The sequence below is a fragment of the Ziziphus jujuba genome, chromosome 4, assembly GCF_031755915.1.
Source record: "Ziziphus jujuba cultivar Dongzao chromosome 4, ASM3175591v1".
In the NCBI taxonomy this organism is placed as follows: domain Eukaryota; kingdom Viridiplantae; phylum Streptophyta; class Magnoliopsida; order Rosales; family Rhamnaceae; genus Ziziphus; species Ziziphus jujuba.
This window is the reverse complement of record NC_083382.1, coordinates 30,616,253-30,627,753: the sequence shown is the minus strand read 5'-3', so window position 1 is coordinate 30,627,753 and position 11,501 is coordinate 30,616,253.

The following is an 11,501-nucleotide window of genomic DNA, read 5'->3' as shown; positions in this document are numbered from 1 at the left end:
TGGTTCAATTCTTGTTATGGTCTTATTTTGATTTTATTTTTTTAAAATGTTTAAACAAAAAAATTGAAAAAAAAAAAAGAACAGGCGACGCATTTGTTGAGGAATGCGTCGCCTGTTCTTGTATTTGGCGACGCATTGTTTGAATAATGCGTCGCCTAACACTATATTAGCCAATTTTTGCTGTATTAGTACATATAAGTGATTTGGCCTAGTGGTATGGTAATTTCTTGAGAGTGTAAGAGGTCCTGGGTTCAATTCTTGTTATGGTCTTATTTTAATTTTTTTTTTAAATGTTTAAACAAAAAAATTGAAAAAAAAAAAAGAACAGGCGACGCATTTGTTGAGGAATGCGTCGCCTTTCTTGTATTTGGCGACGCATTGATTCAATAATGCGTCGCCTAACACTATATTAGCCAATATTTGCTATATTAGTACATATAAGTGATTTGGCCTAGTGGTGTGGTGATTTCCTGAGAGTGTATGAGGTCCTGGGTTCAATTCTTGTAATGGTCCAATTTTGATTTTATTTTTTTTAAATGTTTAAACAAAAAAATTGAAAAAAAAAAAAGGAACAGGCGACGCATTTGTTGAGGAATGCGTCGCCTGTTCTTGTATTTGGCGACGCATTGTTTGAATAATGCGTCGCCTAACACTATATTAGCCAAGTTTTGCTGTATTAGTACATAAAAGTGATTTGGCCTAGTGGTGTGGTGATTTCTTGAGAGTATAAGAGGTCCTGGGTTCAATTCTTGTTATGGTCTTATTTTGATTTTTTTTTAAAATGTTTAAACAAAAAAATTGAAAAAAAAAAAGAACAGGCGACGCATTTGTTGAGGAATGCGTCGCCTGTTCTTGTATTTGGCGACGCATTGATTCAATAATGCGTCGCCTAACACTATATTAGCAAATGTTTGCTGTATTAGTACATATAAGTGATTTGGCCTAGTGGTGTGGTTATTTTCTGAGAGTGTATGAGGTCTTGGGTTCAATTTTTATTATCGTCCTATTTTGATTTTATTTTTTTAAAATGTTTAAAAAAAAAAATTGAAAAAAAAAAAAGAACAGGCGACGCATTTGTTGAGGAATGCGTCGCCTGTTCTTGTATTTGGCGACGCATTGATTCAATAATGCGTCGCCTAACACTATATTAGCCAATATTTGCTATATTAGTACATATAAGTGATTTGGCCTAGTGGTGTGGTGATTTCCTGAGAGTGTATGAGGTCCTGTGTTCAATTCTTGTTATGGTTCAATTTTGATTTTATTTTTTTTAAATGTTTAAACAAAAAAATTGAAAAAAAAAAAGGAACAGGCGACGCATTCTCTTGTATTTGGCGACGCATTGTTTGAATAATGCGTCGCCTAACACTATATTAGCCAATTTTTGCTGTATTAATACATAAAAGTGATTTGGCCTAGTGGTGTGGTGATTTCTTGAGAGTGTAAGAGGTCCTGGGTTCAATTCTTGTTATGGTTTTATTTTGATTTTTTTTTTAAATGTTTAAAAAAAAATTGAAAAAAAAAAAAGAACAGGCGACGCATTTGTTGAGGAATGCGTCGCCTGTTCTTGTATTTGGCGACGCATTGATTCAATAATGCGTCGCCTAACACTATATTAGCAAATTTTTGCTGTATTAGTACATATAAGTGATTTGGCTTAGTGGTGTGGTGATTTCTTGAGAGTGTAAGAGGTTCTGGGTTCAATTCTTGTTATGTTCCTATTTTGATTTTTTTTTAAATGTTTAAACAAAAAAATTGAAAAAAAAAAAGAACAGGCGACGCACGGTCGCCTGTGGGTCGCCTGTTAAACGTATAACAAAAAAGAAAAAAAAAATCAACCTCAGTTATGTTGCTCTAATATCTTTATGGGTTATTTGTTGTTAAATTAAGATTAATTAAAAGAACTAAAAAAAAAAAAAAGTGGAGGAGAGAACAGGCGACGCACAATCTATATAGTACGTCGTATATTTATTGAATTTTTACTGACGCATTAACCTCAGAGTCGCGGTTTTGTTTTTTCAGACGTGTTTGTTTCGTAGCGTCGCTAAATAAGTGTCGCTAGATATCAATTTTCGCGTAGTGCTTGGTCATTATTTATGGAAACAGAGCCTATATATACATATATACAACTTTGGGCTATAGACTGTATAAGTATTGAAGATGAAAAATATATTGAGAAGCATATATATATATTTATATATGTAGGGCAAGGAGCTGGAGACAGAAAATTGAAGAAGAGTAAAGAGAGAGGTTGAGGGACTCTTGTCGCAAGAGAGATGGCACTAAGCCGCAAGCATGTCTCGACAAAGTGTCATCGTTTTGCGACAAGAGACCCTGCACTTCTTGACATAATTACAATCTAGCTCTCATAAATTTTGCTTTTCTAATTCGGTTTAAAAGGTATGCTCACATGCTTCTGCTTTCATTTTTCTGCTACTTTGTTTCTATCAGTATTGCACTTTAGAATACATATAATACACACACACACACACACACACACACACACACACACACATACAATCACTTCCCTATTACAAAGTCCTAACTAAATAATGTTGGCTAAAAGTTAACGTTGTACCTGTAGTTGTAATCAATCACTTATGCAGCTAAAACTGTTTGTTGTGGCTTGAAAAGATTTTAGCCCTAACAATTCATTCTTTAAAAAATCCATGGCTAATATTACTTTTCTTGTAGTGTCTATGTATATATATATATTTATATATTATGTACATCATAACAAATATATATAATCAGTTTTAAATTAGATATTTAATATCAAAATTAATATTAATTTTTTTTAAATATTTAAATTGTATTAAAATTTGAAATTTGAAATTATATTTATTAATCGTTAGATCTGATAAGTTTCATTTTTCCTAAATAGTATTTCATTATGATTTTTTTAATTTTAAGTTTTATACTTTGATTTGATATGATTCAAGAGTTAATTAAAAAAAAAAAAGGTTTTAGTTTTCACAACAAATGAACTTAATATAATTTCCAGTTTTTTATTTTTTAAAGTTGCCCTTTCTGACTTTTTTTTATTTTTTTTATTTTTTTAAAAAATAATTCCTTCAATAACACCTACAGGCTATCCTCCGTCAACAATGGATAAAAATGTTAAATTTTTGTCCTTTATTTTATGCCAAAGATAAATTTAGAGTAACATCCATAGGGAATCCTCCATCAAGTGTGCTTGCTGGTTTTTCAAAGAAATAAACATTCATCCCATTAAAAGAAAATGATCAAAAAATAGAAAAAAGGTAAAACTTGGTTGCTGGATATTTTGGAAGGAGAATCCAAATATAGAACCTGAAAATTAAAAAAAAAAATTAGTAAAATTAATTTTTATGGGGACTATATATAATTAGTTTAAAATTGTTAAAAAAAAAAAAGCTTCTATAAATTAAAATCTAATATTTAAAACAACCTTTTATTCTAACATGAGTCTAACGACATATATATATATATATAACCTATTTTCTTAATAATTTTTTTTCTTTAATGTTATTATTATTTTTGTGGCGTCACCGTATTTTTACCCCCAAAAAAAAAAAAATACCATATAGATTATAGACCAAGCAGTCAACACCTCGTATTGTATCCATTTTTCATGAATCAAATATATGAGTAGAGAATTCTTCAGAGAAAAATAATGATAATAATAATAATTCTTATCATCCACGAAGTGCTATTTGAAATAAATAATTGATTTGAAAAGTCAAATTTGGAAATATATGGATAGAGAGAGAGAGAGAGAGAGAGAAATGATAATTATATATTTACAGCTAGCTGGCTGCTTATTTAGGTGTCATATGTGTGTTCATCATCTACATTACATCAACATATGTCATAAGACCCCGGCTTGGAGTTTCATTGACTACCATTAACTTACATAGACAAGTGATCATGATTCATTGTACACGTCTAAAGTTGAGGTATCTTTGTCATGCATCTCCTCTATTCACTATATTTTTATTTCTTTGTACCCGATTAACCAGGTCGTGTAAAATTACTGAGTTAGTCTCCCTGCTCCTCCTATTATCTTCCTGTAATGTCATTTCCCGATAGAGAAAGGGAAATTTGGACTTTTTTTTTTTTTTGGGGGGGGGGGGGGGGTAAATGAGAAATTTAGAATTTTAATTTATGCATATAAAATCAAATTCCATTTTAACATTAAATTTTTTTATTTAACTATTAAATTATATTAAAAATTTAAAATTTAAAATTTTAAAATAATTAAATATAAATTTGTTAATATGTTGAAATTTTAATTAGGAAAATAAATTTATTTTTTATGATTAATAAATATAATTTTTAATTTCTATCATTTGATACAATTAAATAATTAAAAAAATTCTAACATTAATTTTATTGTATATATATTTGATTTTCAAAACGGCGGGTAATCGAATACATAATTATTAATTTCATCAATTATATTTATATTTGATTATTTATTATTATTTTTTGATATTGGGATGCAAGATTCAAATTTTGGAGATTATTATCCCAAAAAACAGTAGCTCTATTATTTAGGTTGCTGAACAATTGACTATTTTGTTGAATCTTGATTCTATTTGATGTACCCATTCATTATTTAGGGAAATACACAAAGTCCCCCTCCTTAACATCATAGAAACACCCACCCCACCCCACCACCCCCCCTCCCCCCAAAAAAAAAAAAAAAAAAACTCTTAAAAACTTACAATTTTTTATTTTTTTTTAAAGTTACATCTCCAGACAAAATTACGCTTATACAAAAATCTTTTAAAATTTTCAAATTAAAATTACTTAATATTTTCCATTTAAAAAAATATTCAATTAATAAATATTAATACTGCTTTTAATACTTTTTAAGAAAATATTATTTTCCATATATTATTTTTCCAAGAAAATATTATTTTCATATTCTTTTTCTGAACAAAATATTATTTTTACTATTTTTTTAACACAATATTATCTTTAATTTTTAGATAATAACAATTAGTTTGAATTAAATTATATAAAAAAAATAGTATAATTGGATATGCCAAAAGGGCATTTTTATTATATTAAAATATTTTTTAATATATAATTGGTTTGAAAGCTACAATAATTAATAATGATAGTTTAATAGTTTAAAGACATTATTTATAAGGTTCAAATAGTTCGGTGAGCTTTTGTGTAAATTATCCTTATCTTTATATCTAAATATAATCCTTACATTTTTATAATATATATAAGGTAAGACTAATATAATCTTTCTTTTTTTAATCATTGAATTACATTTAAAATTATAATCATTAATCATAGGTTCCAATATTATTTATTTTTTTAAATAAAATTTTAATAGATTATTAGTTTCATATTTGATCATTTTTTGAATTTTAAATCCTTACAGAAATTTTCATTTAATTTAATAGTTATTAAGGATAAATCTTCATTTAATAATGTAAAATAAACCTTATTAAAATCTAACTTCACATATATATATATATATATATAGGTTTTTGATCAACATTAATATAGTTGATTTTAATTTCCTTTTGCATGCAGTACAGTTTCCTGGACTTGAAAAAAAGCATGTAACTTTATCAAGTTCATAGTTGAAAAAGTCATATTTTGGTTAAATCTTTCTCTATTTTTATTTATTTATTTATTTTTTTGAACAAATCCCTTGGACGTAATAGTTTTTACCTCCTATTGTGTTCTAGAATCAGATGCACCATCCATGAGAGTGCGTTGTAGAAAAGTGAAATTGATTTAATTGTAGACTTCAGAAGCATCAACGACTACGAGTACCACTTTTGATCTATAATTGTCTTTCGCCATCGGAATCATGATTGCCCTCACTCCTATTATGATCTTTTGGACAATCATATGATTTGACCAAATGAACCGAACGGTTTATATTTGTCACAAAGTTATTGAGGTCGGTCCATATATAATTAATTAATAAGGGCGTGACATAAGTCTAAATTTTGAACCAACTTGATCAGAAAAGTTTTGTTTCTAGAATTTGAATTCATTGACTATATTAATCAATATATATATATATATAGATTTTTTAAATCGTTTCTATCTACGTTACATATCTAGTTTCTCAACAAAATCTAATTTATTATCGATGGATGTAACATTTTTATTTTAGAATAGTCCATAAGTTAACATTATGGACTTTATGGTGCTGATAATTCACAAATCACGTAACATCAATGATAGTGTCCTGGAATTTATTTATTTTTTTGTTTGGGTGAATCGATAGTGTCCTGGAATTGATCCCATTTCTTTCAACCCACTGCATACTTTTCACTGCTTCAACCTACCCATGATCAAACCCACAAGTCAATCCTATTATTGGTGGGCCAGTTATTTGTGAAGCTACATATTATTATATATTTTTAAAATTTTTATATTGAAACAAAATAAGGAAAGAGAAAAGCATCAAAATAAAAAAATAAAAGTAAAAAACTGATGAAAAATAAAGATGGGATAAGAAAAAGTTAACAACATTAATTTCATTATTTTGTAAATAATAGCGTAGAAAAATTAATATTAAAATTCTAAAAGGAAAATTATTGACCTTTTTTTTTTTTATCATTTTGTAAAACAAGAATCCAAAGCAAATTTAATCGGTAAAGCCAAGTATAAATCATTTACTTCCGTACATATTTGATTTGCTGTGGTGCACTGATAAAGTAAGAAGAGCAATGACAACCGGAAGAAGGAGAAGACAGTACAGTTATATCAGTTATTTTATTTTATTATTATTATTATTATTATTTTTTTTTTTTTGGGATTTTCTATGTCAAATTTCTGCTTGACTTGTGCAGTTGTTTATATTATTGTTATCGTTTACTTTTCTAATCTATGGAAGGCGCGTCTTAAATGGAGGCGCACCTTAAATGCTCAGTACATCCTAAGACGTTGTCAAATTTAATATCTGGTGGGAGGGCACTGACCCCCAGATACAGCTATACAGGACAATGATTTGTTAAAATTAATAATTTTAAAAAAATATTAGGAATATATCTTTACTCCATGTATTTTTAAGTTATAAATTTACTATTTATTATCCGCTGCTAATGTAGTAATCATTAATTGGAGGTACTTAGTTTTTTTTTTTTATTATTACTATAAATTTAATATGGGTAAATAAATTTTTTTAAATTAATTAATCAAGTAAATTGCTTTGACATTTTGATTCCATTTATGTTCCATGGTATATAGTATAATAACAAATAATATTTTTTTATAATATATATATAAATATTAAAATTCTATTTGACATAATTTTTCAAAAGTCAAAAATAATTTTTAAAATTCAAATATTATTTTTAAAAATATTTAAATAATTTTTAAAAAGTACGTTAAAAAGCAAAACCAATAAAAAATGACTTTTCTATTAGAAAGCAAAAAAAAAAAAAAAAACAATGCAAAACAGCATCTAATACAATAAACTGAGATAGGATCCTCAAATTAACCTGTCCAATATAATCCCTTCAACTTGGTGTGCATTTTCTTGCTCACAGACAGAAAAGGTGTATAAATAAGTATCTTAGACACAGAAGAAAGGAAATAGAAAGGACATATAGTGGTGAAAGTAGAAATAATAAACAAAAGAGATGGATGGAGAATGATGATGAGGGTGTAGTGGGTTACTGTCGCGGGAGAGATGGCTCCTGCTGATACTAGTCGTATTTTCAACATTATATTATGGCTATATATGCATCCCTAGCCATCTCACTGCCACAGTAGTCCCCTCTATCCTCTTTCCTCTATCATCTACCATAACTTATGATCTGTGTAACTGTTTGTCTTCTTCATCTTTATCTCTCTGCCGCGGCTCTATTGATTTGCTAATGCTTCTTAATTCTTTGAATTTAATTTTATGCAGGTTATGACTAATTATGAGAGGTAGTGTGATGCAGGAGATTTAGAAGATGAAAGACCTCGTGGTACAAGTGACACCATTTTTCTTTTGATTTGGGCCTATTTTAAAGAACTTTGCAAAGTAAAATTATGTCGTTTCATTATTTTACGCTGTCGTTTGTTAGTTGCAGCCCTTTGTCTCTTTGTTGCTTGAAATAAAGAAATTTGTTTGTCTTCTGTCTTCTTCTATTGCCTATTGAAACTCCAACTATTTTATTGCCAGATAAAGTTGGTTTAATTGTAAGCCCCTAGTATTGACATCTTTGAGATTATGGTATATTTTAGATTGTGCTTATCGAAATGGATAGAGTAATGCATGCACTACTTGAAAAAACTTAATTTCTAATATAAGATGAAAACTATAATTTCTAATATATATATATATATATATAAGAGCATCTAATCAACTATTAGGTCGTTCATAACAGGTTGTTTTATATAGGTTTTTATAAAGGTTATTTCTTAACATTATCATGGAACTTAAGCAGAAGGCACAATGAAACTTATCCCTTTGAACGTGTATTATCTTTGGAAGGTAAGGCATAAGGGGACTATGTAAAGTATTAGTAAATTTGTGGTTGAAATACTTTCAGCTTCGAAAATACGAGGAAAGGACGCTTCAGCTATAGGCCTGCTTTTCTCACTCCTCCTTCGATGACAGCCAAGTTACCTGGAAGATAACAAGCAACTTCAGGGTATTGAATTGATGGCTAGTTTCGCATTTTTCACATTTGTAATTAATTGTTGTATTAGCTCGCCAATTTTTTAGCTGCAACTTAAGTATTAATTAATAATTCCCAAGAAAGACTTGGCAAATTACGAAAGTAGCTTCTTGATATTGTTTGGGAAATTTCCTGGAAAGGGGGAAAAAAGGCTAATTTCTTATTCCGGAAATGACAAGAAAGAGCAAATTTTCGCCTATAAAAGGAGAAAGAGGGTGAGTTGAGCAAGTGCATGAAGAAGAAGAAGAAGAAGAAGAAGAAGGGGCAATCAAAGAAATTAGCTTAAGATGATCATCCAGAAGTTTGGGGCTTCTTGTCGCAGGAGAGATGGCACTGGCTGTAATTAATTTGCATAATTTAATACCATACAGCCTGTGCTATTCTCTCCTGTGACATGAAGCCCTAACGAGACTTCTTTATTATTAGGATGCTTTTCCGTCTTCTTAATCTGTTAGCCCACTGTACGTACCCAAACTCCGCTTTCATTCTTTGTTTATTTATTTAGTATTTTTATTTTTCTCTGTGGTCCTACTAAACATGGCCAGCAGTCAACTTTTCGATCAGGATAGGAAAGTTGATGGTTTTTAAGCGACAGTATTATGTACTTAAAAGTTCATTTCACTACTAATTTATCCAGTTTAAGACTTAACTAATTTCGTTCATTATTTTTTCAATGACTTATTGGAGCGAGATGGACCATGTCGAATTTATATATTTGCATATTAATTTATAATTTATTATTATTTTTTTATATACATCTAATTGTTAATTATGATGTAAAATTCTTTCACTTTCCCTTTCACTCCAATGGGCGTCTAGTAATTATAAAGACTTATAATTAAAGGCAATCGTCTCTGTCCGTCTGCTGGAATAATCATAAAGACTTATAGTTTCTCTATTTAACAAGTAAATTGGTTGCTCCTTACACTGGCAATTTCCGTAGAAGAGTAAAACCCGACTCGCAAAGCAAAGCAGGAAAGGAAGGAAGAGTCAGCGCCCATGCCATGGTGGACAGGTTGGGAAAACCGAATTATGCAACCATCCATGAGTATGATTACAGAGAGGATTACAAAAAATCACAGGGCTTATAGGTCTCAATAATGTTTCATGTACTAATAATTAGCATTTTTCATATATATATATATATATATATATATCTTCTTGCAACAATCCAATTAACAACGAGTACTGGTAATAATTTTGAATTTTAATTCCAAATCCAATGCCAATAACAGATTTAAATTAAATTTTTAATATGAAAATTATATAAAATTTTTGTTTTTTTTTCAAATATAAAAGTTAAGATTTAAAATTATATTTATTATTATTAAATTTTAATAAAATTTATTTTTAAATTTTAGTATACTGTTAAATTCTTATTTAACTATATTGTAAATTTTTAATTCTAACATTTATGTAATTTAATGGTTATTAGAAATAAATTTTAATTTAATAAAATAAGATAAATTTTATTTTGAGATTAATGATATACAGTAATATATGTTCATCTTTGTAATGCTTAACTTTCATTAATAACTGGGAATAGATTGTATTTATACTCGTATTGGATATAACTAAAAAGAAAGTATCATTTATTTTCATTATTGTTATTTTTATTTATTTATTTTGCAATAAACAAAAAAGGTCATATTAAAAAAATATTTTCGGCTTGATATAAATTGGTGGATGGTAATTAACTTCTTTTTTTTTTTTTTTTCCCCCTAAAATCCAAACCTGATTAGCACAAATGGGATTAACCCTACTGGCCATTATTCAATATTGTTCCTTGGAGCTGTTCCCAAGGTGAGAGTTGCGTACAACTGGAGAAAAACTTGTTTGAAACAATGGTATCAGATCAAGTGCTACTGATTGAATGCCACGTCTCGAAATTTTACCACGTCATCCCGTTGATTTTCTTAAAATTTTTTGAAAAGTGAAAACATTCTTTTTCTTTCTTTCTCACTCTTCCTCTCTCTCTCTCTCTCTCGTCAGGACTGAAATTAGATTAGGGCTTTCAAAAACCCTTTTGTACTGTCTCTGCAACAATAAGCTTTTCTTTTTCTTTTTGTTTTCTTTTCTTTTTCAAACCTTGCTTTAATGTATGTGGATTGGATTGTTAGGATTCTTCTGATTTTTTCCCTTTGCGTTAGATTTCCGATTGGTATGATTGGCTTCAAAATTTCTTGAATTTGAGATAGGTGATAGGTTTCACAACCATTTTCTTTCCTTCAAGCAAGCATGGGACACCCAAGAATAATCAATTTAGACACAAAAGATTGAGCTCAGTATATTTCGAGAAAAAAGCTCATAACATAGATAAAACAGAAAAATCCAAACCAACATAGCACCTGGAAATATAGCGCTTAAACCCATAAAAGTATATATACATATATAAATATATATATATATATATATATATATATATATATATATATATATATCTTCCTCTTCTTTACGCTTAGTTTAAAAGAAAATAATTTATCTAAAAAAAAGTAAAAATAAAAATAATGTTTTATGTTTTATGGGTTAATTTCTGAAAACTCTTTGAAGGGTTTCATGAAATGGGTTCTTCTTCCACTCCCCTGACAGATTTTGGTGCTGTAATGGTGATGGACGACTCATAATTATTGACAGAAGCCGAGTTTTAAATCCGTGACCATCATGGACATGGAGAAGGAGAAACAGTGGCCATGGGAGATAAATTCTTTAATAATAATAATAATAAATTGAATAGTGAGCTGGACATAAGATGGTAAAAATTGACAGACTTTGACCAGTTGGCAAAAGCTACTTCTTTTTCATTGGGCATCCCTTTTGAGATTCATTAGCTTTCATTAATGGTAATTTTCTGGTCAGTGGCGGCTG